At 44.6% G+C, this 24,728-nt stretch overlaps 3 long non-coding RNA genes across 3 annotated transcripts; 2 read left to right on the top strand and 1 right to left on the bottom strand.

Moving 5' to 3' along the window:
• The first annotated feature begins 1,473 nt into the window (after positions 1-1,473).
• LOC309371897 lies at positions 1,474-2,884 on the top strand. Its single transcript, XR_014169325.1, has 2 exons — positions 1,474-2,122; positions 2,469-2,884. It is a non-coding gene; the product is annotated as an uncharacterized lncRNA (long non-coding RNA).
• A 6,833-nt stretch (positions 2,885-9,717) lies between these two features.
• Positions 9,718-14,585, top strand: LOC309371886. The gene is made up of 3 exons (XR_014169314.1): positions 9,718-10,754; positions 11,848-13,533; positions 14,181-14,585. It is a non-coding gene; the product is annotated as an uncharacterized lncRNA (long non-coding RNA).
• A 14-nt stretch (positions 14,586-14,599) lies between these two features.
• On the bottom strand, positions 14,600-16,691 carry LOC309371885. Its single transcript, XR_014169313.1, has 2 exons — positions 16,488-16,691; positions 14,600-15,188 (listed from the first exon to the last, which is right to left on the bottom strand). It is a non-coding gene; the product is annotated as an uncharacterized lncRNA (long non-coding RNA).
• Positions 16,692-24,728: the final 8,037 nt, after the last annotated feature.

The raw sequence follows: 24,728 nt of genomic DNA, 5'->3' as shown, positions 1-24,728 counted from the left end.
GGAACTGACGATTCACCGTACTAGAGAAGAAACTAAGAAATTCTAAAATCTTTGTTTCTTCTCCTGTTAGATTCCCAAAATGTTTAGGGGTATATGTACCCCTGCATTTCCCCCCCCCCCCCCGAAAAAAGCACTGGGTAAATTTAAACATGGCTTAGATCAATTCCCTAGATGTTCAGTGTCCAGGGGTTCAGTGTCTGGCACCCACAAACTCATGGCAAAGGGGAGCCTGGCACCCACAAACTCATAACATTCCACTTCCTTGCAACCTAAGGAAAGCTGTTTATTGGCAGAACACACTGGGCAGAAACTGAAAGAAACAGGGGGGTGAGGAGGTCTAAGGGTGAAATCCTGCTCCTGTCTATCATAATACTGGACAGATTACTATAGGGTGTTGAGAGGGGTTATTTTTAACTATTAAGTGAGAAACAGCAGCCATAGTCTAGCTCAGAAGTGTTGTCCCTTGGTGACTCCGCCATGTTGAAAAGTGTGTGTGTTTGCAAGGTGTTTCTTTTTCCCCACTTAAAAAAAATAAATAAAATATTTTTATTAAGTACAAATTAGAAAACATACATATTTACAACAAAAGAAAACACAAAAGAAAAAGAAAATACATATAACCAAGGGGAAAAAAATTAGAGAATATTTTGTCTCTTTTCATATTTACAGTTATTTATACCTCTATAAAATGCTATTCACAATAAAGCAGTGAAATGAAAGATAAGATATCAGAAAAAGGAAAAAAGGACAAAGAAAAATAAAGAAGTAAAAGAAAAAGATCATAGGTGAAAAATTTTAAAAGTAGATAAGTACTCACAATACATAGCCATTTCCCATCTAAATTTATATTCATTTGTATAATTTCATCTTGTCCTTATCTACCTTAAATAAAGTGTGTGTGGTTTTTTTAAAAAAAGACTTCCACCGTGTTTCCTGTCCTGTTCAGAAATGCACCGTGCTGGATGAAGCCAGCTCTAGTTCTTTTCTAAATTGAATAAAACCACTTAACCCAATGGAAGATAGATCTGAAAAATAAATATTAAGGGGAGCAATGCCCATTGTTAAGCAAGGTAGCTAAAGAGTAACGGAGTCATGTTTTCCATTGTGACATGTCCACTGCTGATTGGTTGGCCGAGAACTTTGGACAGAACATCTATTAGATTTGAGTGAGAGAGAGAAAGCAGGAGACGTAAATTTTGATTTGGAAAAAAAATGAAACCATCTCGTCTGTAAGTAGGATCTCTTATTCTTTCCCGTTTCTTTAGCTATTCCTTAAGATCTAGACACATAGGGGACCAGGTCATGGTTAGATTAATTTTTTAAAATTGTACTCAGGGCCTCCTTAGATGCTTTGAGGGAAATGACTTGCAGTGCAAGAATAGAGAGTATCGAGGAAATAACTAGAATCCATTTTGTGACCTTCTTCCTTTTCTTCCCTACATGTGGCGGACTGTGCAGGATTCGAGAGCTAGATGAAGCCAGCTCTAGATCTTTTCTAAATAAATTGAATAAAACCGCTTAACCCACTGGAAGATATATTTGAAAAATAAATGTTAATGGAAACAATACCCATTCTTAAGCAAGGTAGCTAAAGTGATGATGTCTTGTCCTCCATTCTGACACGTCCCCTTGCTGAGTGACTCGGCTGAGAACTTTGGAAGAGCAACTATTTGAATTTACTGAGAGAAGAGTTAGTTTGACAATTGTGGTTTTCGACATAATGAAGGTTTCTTCATCTCTCTTGTAAGTAGGATCTCTTATTCTTTCCTGTTTCTTTAGCTATCCCTTAAGGTTTAGACACATAGGGAACCAGGTCATGGTTAGATTTATGTTTAAAGATTGTCCTCAGGGCCCCTTAGATGCTTTGAGGGAAATGGCTTGCAGTCCAGAGATAGAATCGAGGAAATAACTAGAATCCATTTTGTGACCTGCTTCCGTTTCTTCCCTAGATGCTCCGGTTTTCGCAGGTTGAGAGAGCTGCTGGCCGCCTGTTGCCGCTCCATAAAAATCCATCCTCTGGACGAAGATACTGTGATGGTTGATGGAAGGAGGATTAAAGTGAGAACAATTTATGTGAGACCGAGAGACCAGGGGATGGATGCCACCAGTGCTTCCGCCAGGGGTGAGTGTTGATCTTCATAAATGAAAATATTACGAATCATGTTTCTTCTTTTCTCTGAGTGACTTGGCCGAGAACTTTGGACAGAGCATCTGAATTATGGTTTGGAAAAAAATGAAACCATCATCTCGTCTGTAAGTATATCTCTTCTTCTTTCCGCAGTCTGCTTCTTTTGCTATCCCTTAAGGTTTAGACACATAGGGAACCAGGTCATGGTTAGATTTATTTTTTAAGATTGTCCTCAGGGCCCCTTAGATGCTTTGAATGAAATGGCTTGCAGTGCAGGGATAGAGAGTATCGGGGAAATAACTAGAATCCATTTTGTGACCTTCTTCCTTTTCTTCCCTAGATGTTCCGGTCTGCGAAGGTTGAGAGAGCTGCTGGCCTCCTGTTGCCGCTCCATCAAAATCCATCCCCTGGACTGTTTGAAGGAGGAAAGCGTGGTGGTAGATGGAAGAAATATTAAAGTGAGAACGATTTATGTGAGACCGAGAGACCAGGGGATGGATGCCACCAGTGATTCCACCAGTGGTGAGTGTTGATCTTCATAAATGAAAATATTAAGAATCTTTTTTCTTCTTTTCTCTTCTAGGCAGTAACAGCAGTGGGGCCATGCCCATTGTTAAGCAAGATACCTAAAGTAACCGTGTCATGTCCTCCATTGTGACACGTCCCCTGCTGAGTGACTTGGCCGAGAACTTCGGGCAGAGCATCTATTAGAGTTGAGTGAGAGAGGGAAAGTGTGAGAAGTGAATTGTGGTTTGGGGGGAAATGAAACCATCATCTCGTCTGTAAGTCGGATCTCTTATTCTTTCCCGTTTCTTTAGCTTTAGATTCCTTAAGATTTAGACACATAGGGAACCAGGTCATCTTTAGATTAGTTTTTAAAGATTGTCCTCAGGGGCCCCTTAGATGCTTTGAGGGAAATGGCTTGCAGTGCAGGGATAGAGAGTATCGAGGAAATAACTAGAATCCATTTCGTGACCTTCTTCTTTTCTTCCCTAGATGTTCTGGTCTGCGCAGGCTGGGTGATCTGCTGGCCTCCTGTTGCCGTTCCATCAAAATCCATCCCCTGGACTGTTTGAAGGAGGAAAGCGTGGTGGTAGATGGAAGAAATATTAAAGTGAGAACGATTTATGTGAGACCAAGAGACCGGGGGATGGATGCCACCAGTGATTCCACCAGTGGTGAGTGTTGATCTTCATAAATGAAAATATTACGAATCTTTTTTCTTCTTTTCTCTTCCAGGCAGTAACAGCAGTGAGGCCATGCCCATTGTTAAGCAAGGTAGCTAAAGTAACCATGTCATGTCCTCCATTGTGACACGTCCCCTGCTGAGTGACTTGGCCGAGAACTTCGGGCAGAGCATCTATTAGAGTTGAGCGAGAGAGGGAAAGCGTGAGAAGTGAATTTTGGTTTGGGAAAAAATGAAACCATCATCTCGTCTGTAAGTCGGATCTCTTATTCTTTCCCGTTTCTTTAGCTATTCCTTAAGATTTAGACACATAGGGAACCAGGTCATGGTTAGATTAGTTTTTTGAGATTGTCCTCAGCGGCCCCTTATATGCTTTGAAGGAAATGGCTTGCAGTGCAGGGATAGAATCGAGGAAATAACTAGAATCCATTTTGTGACCTTCTTCCTTTTCTTCCCTAGATGCTCCGGTCTGCACAGGATGAGAGAGCTGCTGGCCTCCTGTTGCCGTTCCATCAAAATCCATCCCCTGGACTGTTTGAAGGAGGAATGCGTGATAGAAATGGAAGAAAGATTAAAGTGTGAACAATTTATGTGAGACCGAGAGACCAGGGGATGGATGCCACCAGTGCTTCTACCAGCGGTGAGTGTTGATCTTCATAACTGAAATATTAAGAATCATGTTTCTTTTTTCTCTTCCAGGCAGTGACAGCAGTGAGGCCAGAAGCTCCAGTACAGCTGTCCCCCTGCCTTGCCCAGTTTCCCTTCCCCAGAAATCCAGTTAGAAAAGTAAATTGATAAATATTTCTATTGTTATTCCTTGGGGGTGCTTTTGTCCAACAGTTGTGGGCATGGGGGGAAATCCCAGGTCACCTGACGCCTGGAGCAGAGCTTGATGGTTTCCCGTTTCTTTAGCTATTCCTAGATTTAGTGAGAGAGTGAATTTAGTGAGAGTGTGTTTGTGGACATAATGAAGGTTCCTTCATCTCGTCTGTAAGTAGGATCTCTTATTCTTTCCACAGTCTGTTTCTTTGGCTATCCCTTAAAGTTTAGATGCATAGGGAACCAGGTCATGGTTAGATTTATTTTTAAAGATTGTCCTCAGGGCCCCTTAGATGCTTTGAGGGAAATGGCTTGTAGTGCAGAGACAGAGAGTATCGAGGAAATAACTAGAATCCATTTTGTGACCTTCTTCCTTTTCTTCCCTAGATGTTCCGGTCTGCGCAGGCTGGGTGATCTGCTGGCCTCCTGTTGCCGTTCCATCAAAATCCATCCCCTGGACTGTTTGAAGGAGGATACTGTGGTGGTTGATGGCAGAAAGATTAGAGTGCAAACAATTTATGTGAGACCGAGAGACCAGGGGATGGATGCCACCAGTGCTTCTACCAGTGGTGAGTGTTGATCTTAATAAATGAAAATATTAGGAATCTTTTTTCTTCTTTTCTCTTCTAGGCAGTAACAGCAATGAGGCCATGCCCATTGTTAAGCAAGGTGGCTAAAGTAACCATGTCATGTCCTCCATTGTGACACGTCCCATGCTGAGTGACTTGGCCGAGAACTTTGGACAGAGCATCTGAATTATGGTTTGGGAAAAAATGAAACCATCATCTCGTCTGTAAGTATATCTCTTCTTCTTTCCGCAGTCTGCTTCTTTTGCTATCCCTTAAGGTTTAGACAGATAGGGAACCAGGTCATGGTTAGATTTATTTTTTAAGATTGTCCTCAGGGCCCCTTAGATGCTTTGAGTGAAATGGCTTGCAGTGCAGGGATAGAGAGTATCAGGGAAATAACTAGAATCCATTTTGTGACCTTCTTCCTTTTCTTCCCTAGATGTTCCGTTCTGCGAAGGTTGAGAGAGCTGCTGGCCTCCTGTTGCTGTTCCATCAAAATCCATCCCCTGGACTGTTTGAAGGAGGAAAGCGTGGTGGTAGATGGAAGAAATATTAAAGTGAGAACGATTTATGTGAGACTAAGAGACCAGGGGATGGATGCCACCAGTGCTTCTACCAGTGGTGAGTGTTGATCTTCATATATGAAAATATTAGGAATCTTTTTTCTTCTTTTCTCTTCCAGGCAGTAACAGCAGTGAGGCCATGCCCATTGTTAAGCAAGGTAGCTAAAGTAACCGTGTCATGTCCTCCATTGTGACACGTCCCCTGCTGAGTGAATTGGCCGAGAACTTCGGGCAGAGCATCTATTAGAGTTGAGTGAGAGAGGGAAAGTGTGAGAAGTGAACTGTGGTTTGGGAAAAAATGAAACCATCATCTCGTCTGTAAGTCGGATCTCTTATTCTTTCCCGTTTCTTTAGCTATTCCTTAAGATTTAGACACATAGGGAACCAGGTCATGGTTAGATTAGTTTTTTGAGATTGTCCTCAGCGGCCCCTTATATGCTTTGAAGGAAATGGCTTGCAGTGCAGGGATAGAATCGAGGAAATAACTAGAATCCATTTTGTGACCTTCTTCCTTTTCTTCCCTAGATGCTCCGGTCTGCACAGGATGAGAGAGCTGCTGGCCTCCTGTTGCCGTTCCATCAAAATCCATCCCCTGGACTGTTTGAAGGAGGAATGCGTGATAGAAATGGAAGAAAGATTAAAGTGTGAACAATTTATGTGAGACCGAGAGACCAGGGGATGGATGCCACCAGTGCTTCTACCAGCGGTGAGTGTTGATCTTCATAACTGAAATATTAAGAATCATGTTTCTTTTTTCTCTTCCAGGCAGTGACAGCAGTGAGGCCAGAAGCTCCAGTACAGCTGTCCCCCTGCCTTGCCCAGTTTCCCTTCCCCAGAAATCCAGTTAGAAAAGTAAATTGATAAATATTTCTATTGTTATTCCTTGGGGGTGCTTTTGTCCAACAGTTGTGGGCATGGGGGGAAATCCCAGGTCACCTGACGCCTGGAGCAGAGCTTGATGGTTTCCCGTTTCTTTAGCTATTCCTAGATTTAGTGAGAGAGTGAATTTAGTGAGAGTGTGTTTGTGGACATAATGAAGGTTCCTTCATCTCGTCTGTAAGTAGGATCTCTTATTCTTTCCACAGTCTGTTTCTTTGGCTATCCCTTAAAGTTTAGATGCATAGGGAACCAGGTCATGGTTAGATTTATTTTTAAAGATTGTCCTCAGGGCCCCTTAGATGCTTTGAGGGAAATGGCTTGTAGTGCAGAGACAGAGAGTATCGAGGAAATAACTAGAATCCATTTTGTGACCTTCTTCCTTTTCTTCCCTAGATGTTCCGGTCTGCGCAGGCTGGGTGATCTGCTGGCCTCCTGTTGCCGTTCCATCAAAATCCATCCCCTGGACTGTTTGAAGGAGGATACTGTGGTGGTTGATGGCAGAAAGATTAGAGTGCAAACAATTTATGTGAGACCGAGAGACCAGGGGATGGATGCCACCAGTGCTTCTACCAGTGGTGAGTGTTGATCTTAATAAATGAAAATATTAGGAATCTTTTTTCTTCTTTTCTCTTCTAGGCAGTAACAGCAATGAGGCCATGCCCATTGTTAAGCAAGGTGGCTAAAGTAACCATGTCATGTCCTCCATTGTGACACGTCCCATGCTGAGTGACTTGGCCGAGAACTTTGGACAGAGCATCTGAATTATGGTTTGGGAAAAAATGAAACCATCATCTCGTCTGTAAGTATATCTCTTCTTCTTTCCGCAGTCTGCTTCTTTTGCTATCCCTTAAGGTTTAGACAGATAGGGAACCAGGTCATGGTTAGATTTATTTTTTAAGATTGTCCTCAGGGCCCCTTAGATGCTTTGAGTGAAATGGCTTGCAGTGCAGGGATAGAGAGTATCAGGGAAATAACTAGAATCCATTTTGTGACCTTCTTCCTTTTCTTCCCTAGATGTTCCGTTCTGCGAAGGTTGAGAGAGCTGCTGGCCTCCTGTTGCCGTTCCATCAAAATCCATCCCCTGGACTGTTTGAAGGAGGAAAGCGTGGTGGTAGATGGAAGAAATATTAAAGTGAGAACGATTTATGTGAGACTAAGAGACCAGGGGATGGATGCCACCAGTGCTTCTACCAGTGGTGAGTGTTGATCTTCATATATGAAAATATTAGGAATCTTTTTTCTTCTTTTCTCTTCCAGGCAGTAACAGCAGTGAGGCCATGCCCATTGTTAAGCAAGGTAGCTAAAGTAACCGTGTCATGTCCTCCATTGTGACACGTCCCCTGCTGAGTGAATTGGCCGAGAACTTCGGGCAGAGCATCTATTAGAGTTGAGTGAGAGAGGGAAAGTGTGAGAAGTGAACTGTGGTTTGGGAAAAAATGAAACCATCATCTCGTCTGTAAGTCGGATCTCTTATTCTTTCCCGTTTCTTTAGCTATTCCTTAAGATTTAGACACATAGGGAACCAGGTCATGGTTAGATTAGTTTTTTGAGATTGTCCTCAGCGGCCCCTTATATGCTTTGAAGGAAATGGCTTGCAGTGCAGGGATAGAATCGAGGAAATAACTAGAATCCATTTTGTGACCTTCTTCCTTTTCTTCCCTAGATGCTCCGGTCTGCACAGGATGAGAGAGCTGCTGGCCTCCTGTTGCCGTTCCATCAAAATCCATCCCCTGGACTGTTTGAAGGAGGAATGCGTGATAGAAATGGAAGAAAGATTAAAGTGTGAACAATTTATGTGAGACCGAGAGACCAGGGGATGGATGCCACCAGTGCTTCTACCAGCGGTGAGTGTTGATCTTCATAACTGAAATATTAAGAATCATGTTTCTTTTTTCTCTTCCAGGCAGTGACAGCAGTGAGGCCAGAAGCTCCAGTACAGCTGTCCCCCTGCCTTGCCCAGTTTCCCTTCCCCAGAAATCCAGTTAGAAAAGTAAATTGATAAATATTTCTATTGTTATTCCTTGGGGGTGCTTTTGTCCAACAGTTGTGGGCATGGGGGGAAATCCCAGGTCACCTGACGCCTGGAGCAGAGCTTGATGGTTTCCCGTTTCTTTAGCTATTCCTAGATTTAGTGAGAGAGTGAATTTAGTGAGAGTGTGTTTGTGGACATAATGAAGGTTCCTTCATCTCGTCTGTAAGTAGGATCTCTTATTCTTTCCACAGTCTGTTTCTTTGGCTATCCCTTAAAGTTTAGATGCATAGGGAACCAGGTCATGGTTAGATTTATTTTTAAAGATTGTCCTCAGGGCCCCTTAGATGCTTTGAGGGAAATGGCTTGTAGTGCAGAGACAGAGAGTATCGAGGAAATAACTAGAATCCATTTTGTGACCTTCTTCCTTTTCTTCCCTAGATGTTCCGGTCTGCGCAGGCTGGGTGATCTGCTGGCCTCCTGTTGCCGTTCCATCAAAATCCATCCCCTGGACTGTTTGAAGGAGGATACTGTGGTGGTTGATGGCAGAAAGATTAGAGTGCAAACAATTTATGTGAGACCGAGAGACCAGGGGATGGATGCCACCAGTGCTTCTACCAGTGGTGAGTGTTGATCTTAATAAATGAAAATATTAGGAATCTTTTTTCTTATTTTCTCTTCTAGGCAGTAACAGCAATGAGGCCATGCCCATTGTTAAGCAAGGTGGCTAAAGTAACCATGTCATGTCCTCCATTGTGACACGTCCCATGCTGAGTGACTTGGCCGAGAACTTTGGACAGAGCATCTGAATTATGGTTTGGGAAAAAATGAAACCATCATCTCGTCTGTAAGTATATCTCTTCTTCTTTCCGCAGTCTGCTTCTTTTGCTATCCCTTAAGGTTTAGACAGATAGGGAACCAGGTCATGGTTAGATTTATTTTTTAAGATTGTCCTCAGGGCCCCTTAGATGCTTTGAGTGAAATGGCTTGCAGTGCAGGGATAGAGAGTATCAGGGAAATAACTAGAATCCATTTTGTGACCTTCTTCCTTTTCTTCCCTAGATGTTCCGTTCTGCGAAGGTTGAGAGAGCTGCTGGCCTCCTGTTGCCGTTCCATCAAAATCCATCCCCTGGACTGTTTGAAGGAGGAAAGCGTGGTGGTAGATGGAAGAAATATTAAAGTGAGAACGATTTATGTGAGACTAAGAGACCAGGGGATGGATGCCACCAGTGCTTCTACCAGTGGTGAGTGTTGATCTTCATATATGAAAATATTAGGAATCTTTTTTCTTCTTTTCTCTTCTAGGCAGTAACAGCAGTGAGGCCATGCCCATTGTTAAGCAAGGTAGCTAAAGTAACCGTGTCATGTCCTCCATTGTGACACGTCCCCTGCTGAGTGAATTGGCCGAGAACTTCGGGCAGAGCATCTATTAGAGTTGAGTGAGAGAGGGAAAGTGTGAGAAGTGAACTGTGGTTTGGGAAAAAATGAAACCATCATCTCGTCTGTAAGTCGGATCTCTTATTCTTTCCCGTTTCTTTAGCTATTCCTTAAGGTTTAGACACATAGGGAACCAGGTCATGGTTAGATTAGTTTTTTTAAGATTGTCCTCAGGGGCCCCTTATATGCTTTGAAGGAAATGGCTTGCAGTGCAGGGATAGAATCGAGGAAATAACTAGAATCCATTTTGTGACCTTCTTCCTTTTCTTCCCTAGATGCTCCGGTCTGCCCAGGATTCGAGAGCTGCTGGCCTCCTGTTGCCGTTCCATCAAAATCCATCCCCTGGACTGTTTGAAGGAGGAATGCGTGATAGAAATGGAAGAAAGATTAAAGTGTGAACAATTTATGTGAGACCGAGAGACCAGGGGATGGATGCCACCAGTGCTTCTACCAGCGGTGAGTGTTGATCTTCATAACTGAAATATTAAGAATCATGTTTCTTTTTTCTCTTCCAGGCAGTGACAGCAGTGAGGCCAGAAGCTCCAGTACAGCTGTCCCCCTGCCTTGCCCAGTTTCCCTTCCCCAGAAATCCAGTTAGAAAAGTAAATTGATAAATATTTCTATTGTTATTCCTTGGGGGTGCTTTTGTCCAACAGTTGTGGGCATGGGGGGAAATCCCAGGTCACCTGACGCCTGGAGCAGAGCTTGATGGTTTCCCGTTTCTTTAGCTATTCCTAGATTTAGTGAGAGAGTGAATTTAGTGAGAGTGTGTTTGTGGACATAATGAAGTTTCCTTCATCTCGTCTGTAAGTAGGATCTCTTATTCTTTCCACAGTCTGTTTCTTTTGCTATCCCGTAAAGTTTAGACACATAGGGAACCAGGTCATGGTTAGATTTATTTTTAAAGATTGTCCTCAGGGCCCCTTAGATGCTTTGAGGGAAATGGCTTGTAGTGCAGAGACAGAGAGTATCGAGGAAATAACTAGAATCCATTTTGTGACCTTCTTCCTTTTCTTCCCTAGATGTTCCGGTCTGCACAGGTTGAGAGAGCTGCTTGCCTCCTGTTGTCGCTCCATCAAAATCCATCCCCTGGACTGTTTGAAGGAGGATACGGTGGTGGTTGATGGCAGAAAGATTAGAGTGGAAACGATTTATGTGAGACCGAGAGACCAGGGGATGGATGCCACCAGTGCTTCTACCAGTGGTGAGTGTTGATCTTAATAAATGAAAATATTAGGAATCTTTTTTCTTCTTTTCTCTTCTAGGCAGTAACAGCAATGAGGCCATGCCCATTGTTAAGCAAGGTGGCTAAAGTAACCATGTCATGTCCTCCATTGTGACACGTCCCATGCTGAGTGACTTGGCCGAGAACTTTGGACAGAGCATCTGAATTATGGTTTGGGAAAAAATGAAACCATCATCTCGTCTGTAAGTATATCTCTTCTTCTTTCCGCAGTGCGCTTCTTTTGCTATCGCTTAAAGTTTGGAGACATAGGGAACCAGGTCATGGTTAGATTTATTTTTAAAGATTGTCCTCAGGGGCCCCTTAGATGCTTTGAGGGAAATGGCTTGCAGTTCAGGGATAGAGAATATCAAGGAAATAACTAGAATCCATTTCGTGACCTTCTTCCTTTTCTTCCCTAGATGTTCCGGTCTGTGCAGGCTGGGTGATCTGCTGGCCTCCTTTTGCCGCTCCATCAAAATCCATCCCCTCAACTGTTTGAAGGAGGAAAGCGTGGTGGTAGATGGAAGAAATATTAAAGTGAGAACGATTTATGTGAGACCGAGAGACCAGGGGATGGATGCCACCAGTGATTCCACCAGTGGTGAGTGCTGATCTTCATAAATCAAAATATTACAAATCTTTTTTCTTCTTTTCTCTTCCAGGCAGTAACAGCAGTGAGGCCATGCCCATTGTTAAGCAAGGTAGCTAAAGTAACCGTGTCATGTCCTCCATTGTGACACGTCCCCTGCTGAGTGACTTGGCCGAGAACTTCGGGCAGAACATCTATTAGAGTTGAGTGAGAGAGTGAAAATGTGAGAAGTGAATTGTGGTTTGGGAAAAAATGAAACCATCATCTCGTCTGTAAGTAGGATCTCTTATTCTTTCCCGTTTCTTTAGCTATTCCTTAAGATTTAGACACATAGGGAACCAGGTCATGGTTAGATTAGTTTTTAAAGATTGTCCTCAGGGGCCCATTATATGCTTTGAGGGAAATGGCTTGCAGTGCACGGATAGAGAGTATCGGGGAATTAACTAGAATCCATTTTGTGACCTTCTTCCTTTTCTTCCCTAGATGTTCCGGTCTGCGCAGGATGAGAGAGCTGCTGGCCTCCTGTTGCCATTCCATCAAAATCCATCCCCTGGACTGTTAGAAGGAGGAATGCGTGATAGAAATCGAAGAAAGATTAAAGTGAGAATGATTTATGTGAGACCGAGTGACCAGGGGATGGATGCCACCAGTGCTTCTACCAGTGGTGAGTGTTGATCTTCATAAATGAAAATATTAAGAATCCTTTTTCTTCCTTTCTCTTCCAGGCAGTGACAGCAGTGAGGCCAGAAGCTCCAGTACAGCTGCCCCCTGCCTTTGCCCAGTCCTCCTTCCCCAGAAATCCAGTTAGAAAAATAAATTAATAAATATTTCTATTGTTATTCTAATAAAGTCTTTGATCCTTGGGGGTGCTTTTGTCCAACAGTTGTGGGCATGGGTGGAAATCCCAGGTCACCTGACGCCTGGAGCAGAGCTTGATGGTGGTCGCAAGGCTCCCAGATGTGGTGGGAGAGCCAACCGATGTTGCCTTCTTGCCTCCATCAGAAACACGTTTTGTGGTTGCACCCTTCCTAACCAAAGAGTATGCCCTCTTGACCTTCTTCCTTTTCTTCCTTAGATCTTCCTGTCTGCGCAGGATTTGAGAGCTGCTCACCTCCGGTTGCCGTTCCATCAAAATCCATTCCCTGGACTGTATGAGGGAAGAAAGCGTCATAGTAGATGGAAGGAGAATTAAAGTGAGAACCATCTATGTGAGACCGAAAGACCAGGGGATGGATGCCACCAGTGCTTCTACCAGTGGTGAGTGTTGATCTGTCTCCTGCTGTCGTGCCACTAAGATCCATCCCCTGGACTGTGAGGAGGAGGAGACTGTGATGGTGATGGAGAAGGGAAAGGAAAGATAGAGAGTATCAAGGAAGCATCTAGAACCCATTCCCTGATTATTTTCCCTCTTCTTCCCTAGGTTTCAAAGTCTGAGAAGGCTCCATGGGCTGCTGGTCTCCTGCTGTCGCATGCCGAAGATCCATCCCCTGGTCTGTGAGAAGGATGAATGAGAGGAGGTGAACATCATAAAGAACGAGAAGGTGGAGAATGTGAAAATCCAAAGGATATATGTAAAACCATGGGACCAGGGGATGGATGCCACCGATACCAAAATGGATGGTGAGCACTGATCTTTGTTCATGAGGAACAGGGAGGCTGGAGAGAATCTGTCTCACTGAAGGGGGGTGGGGGAGAGGTAGCTCCCTTATTCAAGAAGAGTTCAGGAATGGGATGAAGACTTTGGGAAGAACAATTATTTGAGAGTCCATGTGAGAGGAGGACGTTTTTGAGGAAGCAAACATGTTTTCTAGTGCAAGGAAGAGACTTTCTTCATCTAAAGTAGGATTCCACATTCTTTCTGCATTCTGCTTCTTATGCTATCCCTCAAGATTTAGAAACATAGGGAACCACATTCAGCACAGAGATAGAGAGTATCAAGGAAGTAACTAGAAGCAATTTCCTGACTATTTCCCCTCTTCTTCCCTAGATTCCGTAGTCTGCGCAGGCTGGGTGAACTGCTGGCCTCCTGTTGCCGTGCCATCAAAATCCATCCCCTGGACTGTTTGAAGGAGGAAATCGTGGTGGTAGATGGAAGAAATATTAAAGTGAGAACGATTTATGTGAGACCGAGAGACCAGGGGATGGATGTCACCAGTGCTTCCACCAGTGGTGAGTGTTGATCTTCATAAATGAAAATATTAGGAATCTTTTTTCTTCTTTTCTCTTCCAGGAGTGACAGCAGTGAGGCCATAAGCTCCAGCACAGCTCTCCCCCTGCCTTTGCACAGTTCCCCTTCCCCAGAAATCCAGTTAGAAAATAAATATAATAAATATTTCTATTGTTATTCTAATAAAGTCTTTGATCATGACTTTATCCTTGGGGGTGCTTTTGTCCAACAATTCAAGATTGTCCAACAATTTAACATTCAAGAAAACTTCCGGGACATCCCTTTTGAAGAAGAGAGAGAACAATTTCTCTTTAATTCTGTCCTTTTCCATTATGGCGTAGCGCTCACTGCAGTCTCTCAGGTTTGCAGGTGTGCCCATGAGTTCAAAGCGTTGGCGACGCAACTTAGACTGCTGAACTAGGACTTGGGGACCCAGATTCAAATCCCGCCTCACCCATGGAACTTAATGGGTGGCCTTGGGTACTCACTGCCTCTTGATCTACCTCACAGAGCTGTTGTGGGGATGGGATGAGGAAGGGAGGCAGGGAGAATAGCGTTAGCCACCTGGAGATCATTGCAGGAAAGATGGGCTATCAACGTAATAATAAATGGGAAAATTAAAAATCTTTTCTTTTCTTTTCTCCTCCAGGAAGCCACAACAGTGAGGCCAGCAGCTCCAGCACAGATCTCCCTCCCCCACCATGACCCAGTTCCCCCTTCCCCACAAACCCAAATAGAAAAATAAATAAATAAATAATATTATTCTAATAAAGTTCCCTTACGAACATGCTAGTCTGTGATCATCCTTTTGTCCTATGGGGTGTTTTTTTCCTACATTTGTGAGCATGGGTGGAAATCCCGAGTCTCGCTGCAGGAGTCGACAGTTTGGCTCCTTCCCTGGTTGTTGCTCCTAGATGGAACTGTGCATGTGCGAAGACAAGACAGAGACTTCCAAGCTGGATCAATAAACATGTCACCCGTTGTCTGAAAACCTTTACCCTAATCACATGCCAGATTGTCTTTTGTGAATGAAATAAAATTCTTTCAAATAGTTTTTCAATGTTGGCATTTGTCTGTCTCGAGAAGCAATGGAGTGCGCCTCCGGGGGTGAGGTCAAAAGTCAAGCAATAGTGTTAGCAGTCCCAAAGTGACCTCTCCAGGGAGAAAATCTGGGCAGTGTGTCTGGAGGTCCTGGGCTTCCTAGATGACAAGACTTTTGGCCTTGCAGATGTGTCTCCAAGGAAAGCAGAGTTAGGCACCATTTGGGCTGCAGGAGTTGTCAGAAGGGGTTGTAAACGGCGCCATCCAACCGCCTGAGGGACTCCACTACAGATTTGTGTAGGGTTTACTCCTTAGCCTTTTCAGCTCCCAAAGATATCCCACGAGGCAAATTAGGATCAGAGTTTTCCTTCTCGATGGGCTATCTTTCTAGGTGGGTGAGCCCCATCTGCCCCTCACTTCCCTTCACAGCATTGCAGAAACCACCTTCTTGACCACTGGGCCCACGATTGGTCCTGTCCGCTCAATCTGCTGGAGCCGGTCTTGGCACACAGGGGAAGTTCCTGAGCATTTGAGACTCCTTGGCTGCCCTCACCTGGTTTAGGTGGCCAGTCAAAGCTGTTCCCAGGATGCAGCCTCTGTCGCATGCTGACCGTTTCTAGGAGCAAGAGAACAAACTTTTTATTAAAGAATGGAAATGGTTTATTGAATAATTGCAGACAAATTGTAAACAGATAAGAACCCTGTCGGGATTATTGTAATAATAACCCGCTCCCTGCCCCCCCCAAAACAATATAAATATTAAGGATTAGAATATTAATAAAGGTTAGTAAATGAAATAAGTTAATATTATTAGAAATATGAATTTGGAGAACTGCTAAATAGGTGATATAATTTAATTCAGTTAGAGGGGATTCAAGGAAGTCAGGAAGTTAAAATTTATTTTTATGTGTTTTTCTTTGGTTTTTGTGTGTGGTAATGTTTTTCTTCTTTCTTGATTTTATGTGATAAGTGTGAAAACCAATAATTTTTTTTTTTAATAAAATATAGTTGTTTTGCTGCTGCTTTTTTCTGTTCTCAGGCATCCAAGTTAGCCTCCTCTTCCTGCTCCTCTAGTATACGACAGCAACTTCTCCCACTAGGAATCTCTGCTTGGGCTTTCACAGTGGCGTAGCGTGGGGGGTGCAGGGGGGGCCGGCCGCACTGGGCGCAACATCTGGGGGTTAGAGGTAGGGGGCGCAAATCCACGGGTTAGGGGGCGCAAATTACTTGCCTTGCCCCAGGTGCTGACAACCCACGCTACGCCACTGGGCTTTCATTGGCCATAAGCAATATCCCATCGAGCCAGGGGGCAACACTCCCTGGAGAGATATGCCCCATCTCTCCCATCTTTGGGGTTTGACTTTGGCTTTGGTCTTGCCTTCAAGGGGTATAGCCTCTGTGCATGCACAGAGTTCCTGATTCAGCAATTCAAAGGAAGAAAGCCAAGACTGGCTTTCCTCAGCAGGGACACAAAGTAGAGGAAGGTGTACGTTTAAGAAATCAAATTCCCCAAGGGCTGAAACTCTAATTGTTCAGCCAATTAAAAAACCCAAATTCTCTCATTAGAGTGCTTCGTATCTGGCAGGCAGGGCTTGTGTGCTTTGCTCATGATCCCTTGGATGTCCTGAGGCCGTTGTACAGCAGCAGTAAGTATTGGGGCTCTTGGAGTGAGACATTGTCCTCAGAAGGCAAAGAGTAACTAAGGTTCCCTTTTCTCTCCCTTGGAGACCCTGAAGAAGGAGCTGGCCATCTTGTGATTGTCCGTTCAGAGTCTAGTGCAACCAGATGCGTTCTCTGGCCAGCCAAGAGTGGGGAGAGAGGTAGGAGAAAGGGGGACCAGCACTTGTGCTAAAATGAGCTTTCCTATGTGGTCAACCTGCCCCACACTCACATTCCAAAATATCTGCATGCTCACCTATCCAAGAGGTGGTTGGTGTTGGGCTGGGGGGTCCCAGAAGGCAGAATAAGTTGAGAAGCAAAGCCCAAGATGTTTGAGGCATCCTCTTCGCATCCACCCAAACCCAATCTAAACAGCTTTGCTCCAGAACCAGCCCCTCCCTTCACTTCTGTTCAGTTAAGAATGTCAGTTAAGAGGGACCAACTGTATTTTCTTGTTTCTTGCCTGAATGGGCATGCACACTGGTATCTGTTTACCTGTAAGCACACCCCTTTAGTTTATCTATTTTTTACATATTATTAATAATAATAATACCTTTATTGTCAATGTACAACCAGTGTACAATGAAATCTCCTGAGTCTCCTCCCGCACAAACAATCTCATTGCACTCTGTGTGCTTGTCGCACAACACACCAACCCGAAAGTCATTTGCACTATATTATTTTCCGTTCAGCAGCCTAACCGCCCAGAGATAGAAACTGTTTTTTAGCCTGTTGGTACGACTGATTATACTTCTATATCTCCTGCACGAGGGTAGAAGATTAAAGAGGTGCTGCCCGGGGCGTGAATCGTCCCTGAGAATTTTCCCGCTCTCCTTTTAAATTTTTTTTTTTTAAAATCCCTGACAGCGGTTGGATTAGGTGAGCCGTGGGGAGTCCCTTCCACTTACACGTAATATTTTCATAATATTTATCTACAGCACCATTCTCATGATGGCATCTGTTCCAACATTTAAACATTTATTTCAGTTTTCATCCTATATTCTGATATTATAGCTCTCCCCTTACCTTCCTGGAACTGCCTCAGACATATAGTTTAATCATGTAAGTAAGATATATCCTAAATCATTTTAAACTTAACATCTTCCCACTTCACAGGTCTTTCTATTCTTCCTCCTTTTACAAAAAAGTTACAGATCTGCACTGTGTATTGTGCAAACTACCCCGCCTTCCTTTTTTTTTTTTTAGAAAAAAATATTTATTAAGGTTTTGAAAGGTTACAAAGTTAAAGAAAAAGAAAAGGAAAAAAAAACCCAAACACAGAGAAATAAAAACAATTAAGAAAGAAAAAAACAAATCAATCTTTCCATAACTTATCTTTCATTTGCTTGTTTCCTTGACCTCCTCACACCTCCCTTTTTTGTATTCTAGTTCAATTAGCTATTTCAGCAAATCCTTTCCATCTTTGTTTTTATCCTAATAATTTATCTTAATATAATGTAACTTTACATTCTTACCAATTAACAATCTATTTTTACTTAATCTTTTATAACATTTCTGCTAAAACCACGTAACTTCATTCCAACATCCTTCTAACATTCCTTAATTTTACAACAAACTACTCCGCCTTCCTGACAGTGAGTCTAAAATTATATCCATGCGAAATTTATCTTTGAGGGGTTGCAAGCATTTTGTGGCCTATTTTACACGTTCTTCAGGCAGGAACAAAACAAATGACATGAGGGCTAGAGACATCCTGGGGATTTTGTTGAAGATAGTGACATTCATTATTTAAATGAAGGAAAGATTAATATTTACGAGGGACAGATATATTCCGAAATTTAATTACTCGTTCCGTGGCCACACCTGATTTCATCAAGGCTTCCCCGTTCTAGCTGAAGGTGCTTCAACAAATTTCCACTTGTGACACATGGGAATTCAAATCTGCATAACAGACAACATTTTAATGTGCATTGGTGATTTTAAAGTTGTTTTCTTTTCCCATGATGGTCGTTAGTCTCCCTGGGCTCTGAGGAGGAGAAGGGCAGGATACGAGAAAAACAACTTCAATTAATTAATTAAAACAAATCTCATCCAAAGCACTAGCTGCACTGACATTTCTGAGTCAAATCCTACAGTAATTATAGTGATATACATAACATCCAACACTCCAAAACCTCTCCTGCAATCATCCCTCGACTGGTTTTTCCTAAGAGCAACCCCTCTGGGCTCCAGTGCTTTCATACTGCTTGGCATTTTGTAGCAGGAAAGGAATTATAGGACACTAAGTCACATTTTCCTAACTTTCTAGGTAGGGAGATAGCAGGGAATGCGGCCAAGGCTGAGGTGGAAGGAAAACTAGGTAGGTAAAAGTAAAAGGTAAAGGTAAAGGACCACTAGTTATGTCCAGTCAAAGGTGACTATGAGGTTGTGGTGCTCATCTCGCTTTCAGGCCGAAGGAGCCGGCGTTTGTCCACAGACAGCTTTCCGGGTCATGTGACCAGCAGCACTAAACTGCTTCTGGGGCAACAGGACACTGTGATGGAATCCAGAGCGCACGGAAACGCCGTTTACCTTCCCGCTGCAGCAGTACTTATTTTTCTACTTGCACTGGTGTGCTTTCGAACTGCTGGGTTTACAGGAACTGAGACAGAGCAACAGAGAACCCAGTCACGGGGATTCGAACCGCCGACCTTCTGATCAGCAAGCCCAAGAGGCTCCGTGGTTTAGACCACAGCACCACCTACGTCATTCCTATACTATCCAGACACCATGGAGACATTGGGTGTCCTGCCCAGTGGTTCCAGTTCCAGCACATGGGTCCACATCCAGCACAAGCTGGTGCCCGGCCATGAATCTCTTCTCCCCATTTTTAATCCGATTTCCACAGCGGTTGTGGCTCAAGGGCTTTTGGTCCCTTTTGGTTGCCTTGTTCCTTCACTGCTTGAGCACACATGATTTTCACAGTGTGCAGTCAGGCTTTCCTTGCGTCTCTTCCAAGGGAGATTCTCCTATTCTTATACCCAAGGTGAGGGTTCCATAGGAACCCAGGGGAAGAACAGACTGGGATTGTGGTCAGCTATTGGGCTGAATGATAGGGACGCGGGTGGCGCTGTGGGTTAAACCACAGAGCCTAGGACTTGCCGATCAAAAGGTCGGCGGTTCAAATCCCCACAACGGGGTGAGCTCCCGTTGCTCGGTCCCTGCTCCTGCCAACCTAGCAGTTCGAAAGCATGTCAGACTGCAAGTAGATAAATAGGTACCGCTCCGGCGGGAAGGTAAACAGCGTTTCTGTGTGCTGCTCTGGTTCACCAGAAGCGGCTTAGTCATGCTGGCCACATGACCCGGAAGCTGTCTGAGGACAAACGCCAGCTCCCTCGGCCTATAGAGTGAGATGAGCGCGCAACCCCCGAGTCGGTCACGACTGGACCTAATGGTCAGGGGTCCCTTTACCTATTGGGCTGAATGACCAGCTACCTCAGATGGTGCTATTTTGACAGGCGAGAAAATATTTGAACCTCTCCGAAATATCTCATCCTGCCACAGAGCACAGGCAAGGAGGAGGCCTCCTATAACAATGGCTGTTGCACCCTTCTTTCCCACCTCCAGCCTTCATGGCAGGTACAGTGTGCATTTCTGGTCCTGTCTCTTTTTACATTGTAGAGTCCTGCAATCTTTCCCATTCCCCGCTCTCACGAGGTTGGTTTTCCTATTGCTTGACATACGAGCTTCTCCAGGGAAGATTCCAAGTTAAGATCCTCATATGCAAAGTGAAAGGACAACAGTCACCATAAAAGGAATACATTAATTTTAGTTGAGAGCTCTGCTGGATAAGAAGTTAGGCCTCAAACACCACCAAAAGGTGCAAAAACACAGCACTGGAATACTTCCGTTTCTACAAAAGACATTTCCTTTTCAGGAAAACGAGAAAAGGCTATTTCAATGGCAAAACCTTGTTCTTAGTGCATCTGAAAACAGCCAGAAATCTTCCTCAGCATTTAAAATGAGTTGGTGTGAGAAGCAGGGGAGACTTTAGCAAAGCCATCTCTTGGGAGCTGCTGGAAATATCTCTTGCAAATTTCCCCCAAAGGCTCGACAGGTGGCAGCAGAACTTGGCTTTCACAGGAGGCCAGTATAGCTGATGCAGCCTTGAAAAGGGTGAAGCGAACACGGCTTTGTTGTTGTTTAGTCGTTTAGTCGTGTCCAACTCTTCGTGACCCCATGGACCAGAGCACACCAGGCACTCCTGTCTTCCACTGCCTCCTGCAGTTTGGTCAAACTCAGGCTGGGAGCTTCGAGAACACTGTCCAACCATCTCGTCCTCTGTTGTCCCCTTCTCCTTGTGCCCTCCATCTTTCCCAACATCAGGGTCTTTTCCAGAGAGTCTTCTCTTCTCATGAGGTGGCCAAAGTATTGGAGCCTCAGCTTCACGATCTGTTCTTCCAGTGAGCACTCAGGGCTGATTTCCTTAAGAATGGATGCATTTGATCTTCTTGCAGTCCATGGGACTCTCAAGAGTCTCCTCCAGCACCAGAATTCAAAAGCATCAATTCTTCGGCGATCAGCCTTCTTTATGGTCCAGTTCTCACTTCCATACATCACTACTGGGAAAACCATGGCTTTAACAGGCCTTTGTTGGCAAGGTGATGTCTCTACTTTTTAAGTTACAGATAGGTAGCCGTGTTGGTCTGCCATAGTCAAAACAAAAAAAATTCTTAGTTGGTCTTTAAGGTGCTACTGGAAGGAATTTTTTTTGTTTTGACTATGGCAGACCAACACGGCTATCTACTTTTTAAGATGCTGTCTAGGTTTGTCATTTTCTCCCAAGAAGCAATTTTCATATTGGAGGGAAGCTTTGGAAAGGAGCTTGGAGGCAGGAGAACTCTAGGTCCCCGTCAGAGCCCCCACTTTTTCCTGGTTTCAGGGAGGCAGCACAAGGGCTGGGGTGCTGGGGGGGGTGTGTGTCAAAAGTTGCCTAGAAAAGGTGCCACATGTTGAACCACCTTGGACTAGGAAATGTTTTACAGCATACACTCATGGATTTACATCTGATGAATTGTGTTGCACTCAATAAAAGTTTGTGCCACAATCACCTGGTATTCTTTACGTTGCCATAAAACTCTTCGCCCTGTCTCCACTGCTGATTAGAGGATGCGGAGGTGAATTAATTATTACTTGGGTGTGTGTGTTATTGTGTTGTTGTTTTCATTCTGATTATTTATGTGATCTTTTCTGTGAACCGCCCTGAGACCTCCAGGTATAGGGAGGTATATAAACTCAGTAACAAAATAATAATAATAATAATTACTTAGGCTAGGGCAACTGCAAATGTTCTACACATTTCCACAGATTCCTGTGGGACAGTAAGGAAAACAATGCAAATCTTCTTCAGGGGAAGACGACCGTCTATGCCTGTTGATCACTCAGCATTAGTCTGCAAAGCAGGCAGGGCATTATTAAGACTCGTATAAGTGATGACAAACCTAGACAGCACCTTAAAAAGCAGAGACAAGGGTCCGTATAGTTAAAACTATGGTTTTCCACGTAGTGATGTATGGAAGTGAGAGCTGGACCATCAAGAAGGCTGATTGCCGAAGAATTGATGCTTTTGAATTCTGGTGCTGGAGGAGACTCTTGAGAGTCCCATGGACTGCAAGAAGATCAAACCTCTCCATTCTTAAGGAAATCAGCCCTGAGTGCTCATTGAAAGGACAGATCCTGAAGCTGAGACCCCAATACTTTGGCCACCTCATGAGAAGACTCCCTGGAAAAGACCCTGATGTTGAGAAAGATGGAGGGCACAAGGAGAAGGGAATGACAAAGGACGAGATGGTGGGACAGTGTTCTCGAAGCTACCAGCATGAGTTTGACCAAACTGCGGGAGACAGTGGAAGACAGGAGTGTCTGGCGTGCTCTGGTCCATGTATCACAGAGTCAGACATGACTAAACGACTAAACAATAACAATAAATGTTCTTCCTGCCCCTCCTTATTAGTGATGCAGTATACCTCTATATAGAGGGACGCAGGTGGCACTGTGGGTTAAACCACAGAGCCTAGGGCTTGCCGATCGGAAGGTCGGCGGTTTGAATCCCCGCGACGGGGTGAGCTCCCGTCGCTCGGTCCCTGCTCCTGCCAACCTAGCAGTTCGAAAGCATGTCAAAGTGCAAGTTGGTAGATAAATAGGTACCGCTCCGGCGGGAAGGTAAACGGCGTTTCCGTGCGCTGCTCTGGTTCGCCAGAAGCGGCTTAGTCATGCCGGCCACATGACCTGGAAGCTGTACACCTTGGCCAATAAAGCGAGATGAGCGCCACAACCCCAGAGTCAGTCACGACTGGACCTAAACCTCTATATTCCTTCTAGAAACCTCATTGTTGGGTAGCGCATCTTGCTAATGTGGCATAATAATCCTTCAAGCCCCATAATAAAGTGTTGGGATCATTGTGTGGCATGCATTGCTATCCCAAAAGGCAAGAATGGCAGCTTGGAAGTGCAATGCAGCAGTTGCGTACTTCGATTAATGAATCAGGGCAGAACTGGGAGTGCAGAAAAGAAATCCTGCTGGCAGAGATTATAGTGGGAACGGACAACTGCTGTGTCGTGATCTTTGCCCGCAGAAGGCATCAGGAGCAAGGACACACACCCAGCACAACCACCCACCTTTGCAACAAAATAATAAATGGATTTATTTCGTTTTTCAGCTTAAAACTTTACAGTCACATATCCAACTGAAATGGGGTTTAAAATTCACAGCATGTTATACGTTGAAAGAAAATTACATGAAAATGATGTGCCGTTAGCGGTGCTTTTCTTCTGGGGCGTATGAAGGGGTACGCATACCCCTAAACATTTTGTCCTTGAGGGGCAGTATTTCAATAGGAGTAGGAAAAGAGAGTACCCCTAAACATTTTTTTTAGGGGGGAAAAAGCACTGACCGTTTGTATTTAACTTTTGCTAGTCAATTAGCAAAAATGTATACAAAAATGCAGTGGCGTAGCGTGGGGGCTGCAGGGGGGGCCGGCCGCACCGGGCGCAACATCTGGGGGTTAGGGGCGCAAATCCACGGGTTAGGGGGCGCAAATTACTTGCCTTGCCCCAGGTGCTGACAACCCATGCTACGCCACTGCAAAAATGTATAAAACGGGGTCAAATGTACGCTGGAAATGTAAGGGAAAAGAAGGTTCCTTTTATCATATGTGGTGGAAATGTAAAAGAAAGAATTTTGTAAAAGAAAGAATTTAGTAAAAGAATTTTGGGATATTGGGAAATTATATATAATGAGTTGGGAAAAAAGTTTAAAATGGTTAACCTTTGCTTAACAAAAACCCCTAAAGCATTCCTTTTAGAAATTCTCGGTGCCGAAATTCCAAGGGAGCAGAAAAGAATATTTATATATGCAACTACAGCTGTGTGGGTGCTATTGGACCAGAGATGAGGGATTATGGGGGAAAGCCTCACTTGTTTTTCCTCTCTGACATTTTATAGTGTACAGTTTGCGGCAACCCACTCCACCTGCCAAAAAAGAGGACATCACTTTTAATTTGACACGAAGCATACTGTATGTAGATTTGTGCAAATTGTGTCCTCTTCTGCAAAGGGGCCAGAGGGCCCAATCCACGCAGAGTGGTGGGCTCAAAAAAACCCAGCCAGCACCTCTTGTGGAGGGGTACCCGCCCATGCTGTGCCCTCGATCACCTGCCCCAGGAAGGGGCTCCAGGGCCCCCTTGCCATCTTCTTCTTCCCAGCCCAGTCCCCCCCACACACTTTAAAAAAAAGTTTTTATCTATACTTTTCAAGTTCATACATCCCATTAGCTTTACAATCAATTTAACATTTCCAAGTCTGACTTCCTTCCCCCTCTTTCTGCGGTTCCGTCAGTTAATTTTCTACTCTGCAGGTTATTACAATAATCCTGCCAATGTTTTTATCTGTTTGCAACTTATTCAAGGAACCATTTCCATTCTTTTTATAAAAAGTTCATCTTGATTTCTTATTCTTCCGGTAACTTTCGCCATCTCTGCATATTCCATAAGTATTTTTTATTATCCGTTCTCCCTTTGCTTCTTTCCATTTTCGGGCAAGTAGCATTCTTGCCGCTGCAGTCGCATAAACGAATAAATTTCTATATAATTTAGGCTAGAATTCCCAGTCCAGTTTCAAGCCGGCGCCGCCCCCGCCCCCCCCCCGGCTTCTCCCTTTGCGCCGGAGCCGCCCACTCGACGGCTTATCCTGCTCCACGGATGCCGCCTTGGGGGTCCGATCGCTTTTCCGACCCCCGGGAGGGAGAGAGGTGGTCCGGACGGAGGGGAAGCGCGTCCGACGGGTCTCCTTGGCCAGGACGGCGCGCCGGCGCTCGACTGCTGCGCCGATCGCGGACGGGGCGGGCGCAGCTTCGCCCGGCCGCGCGGCTCCTCCTTCCCGGGCGGCGCATGCCGGGAAGCGGCGGCGGCGTGCGCTCTCCCGACCGGAGCTTCCTCGGGGCGGTGCCGTCCCGGGGCCCGCCTCCCCGGGTTGAGGCCGAGGGGCCGCCGCCGCCGGA

This window comes from Podarcis melisellensis, assembly GCF_964234715.1.
Source record: "Podarcis melisellensis genome assembly, chromosome: 6".
In the NCBI taxonomy this organism is placed as follows: domain Eukaryota; kingdom Metazoa; phylum Chordata; class Lepidosauria; order Squamata; family Lacertidae; genus Podarcis; species Podarcis melisellensis.
This window is presented reverse-complemented; position numbering and strand designations above follow the sequence as displayed.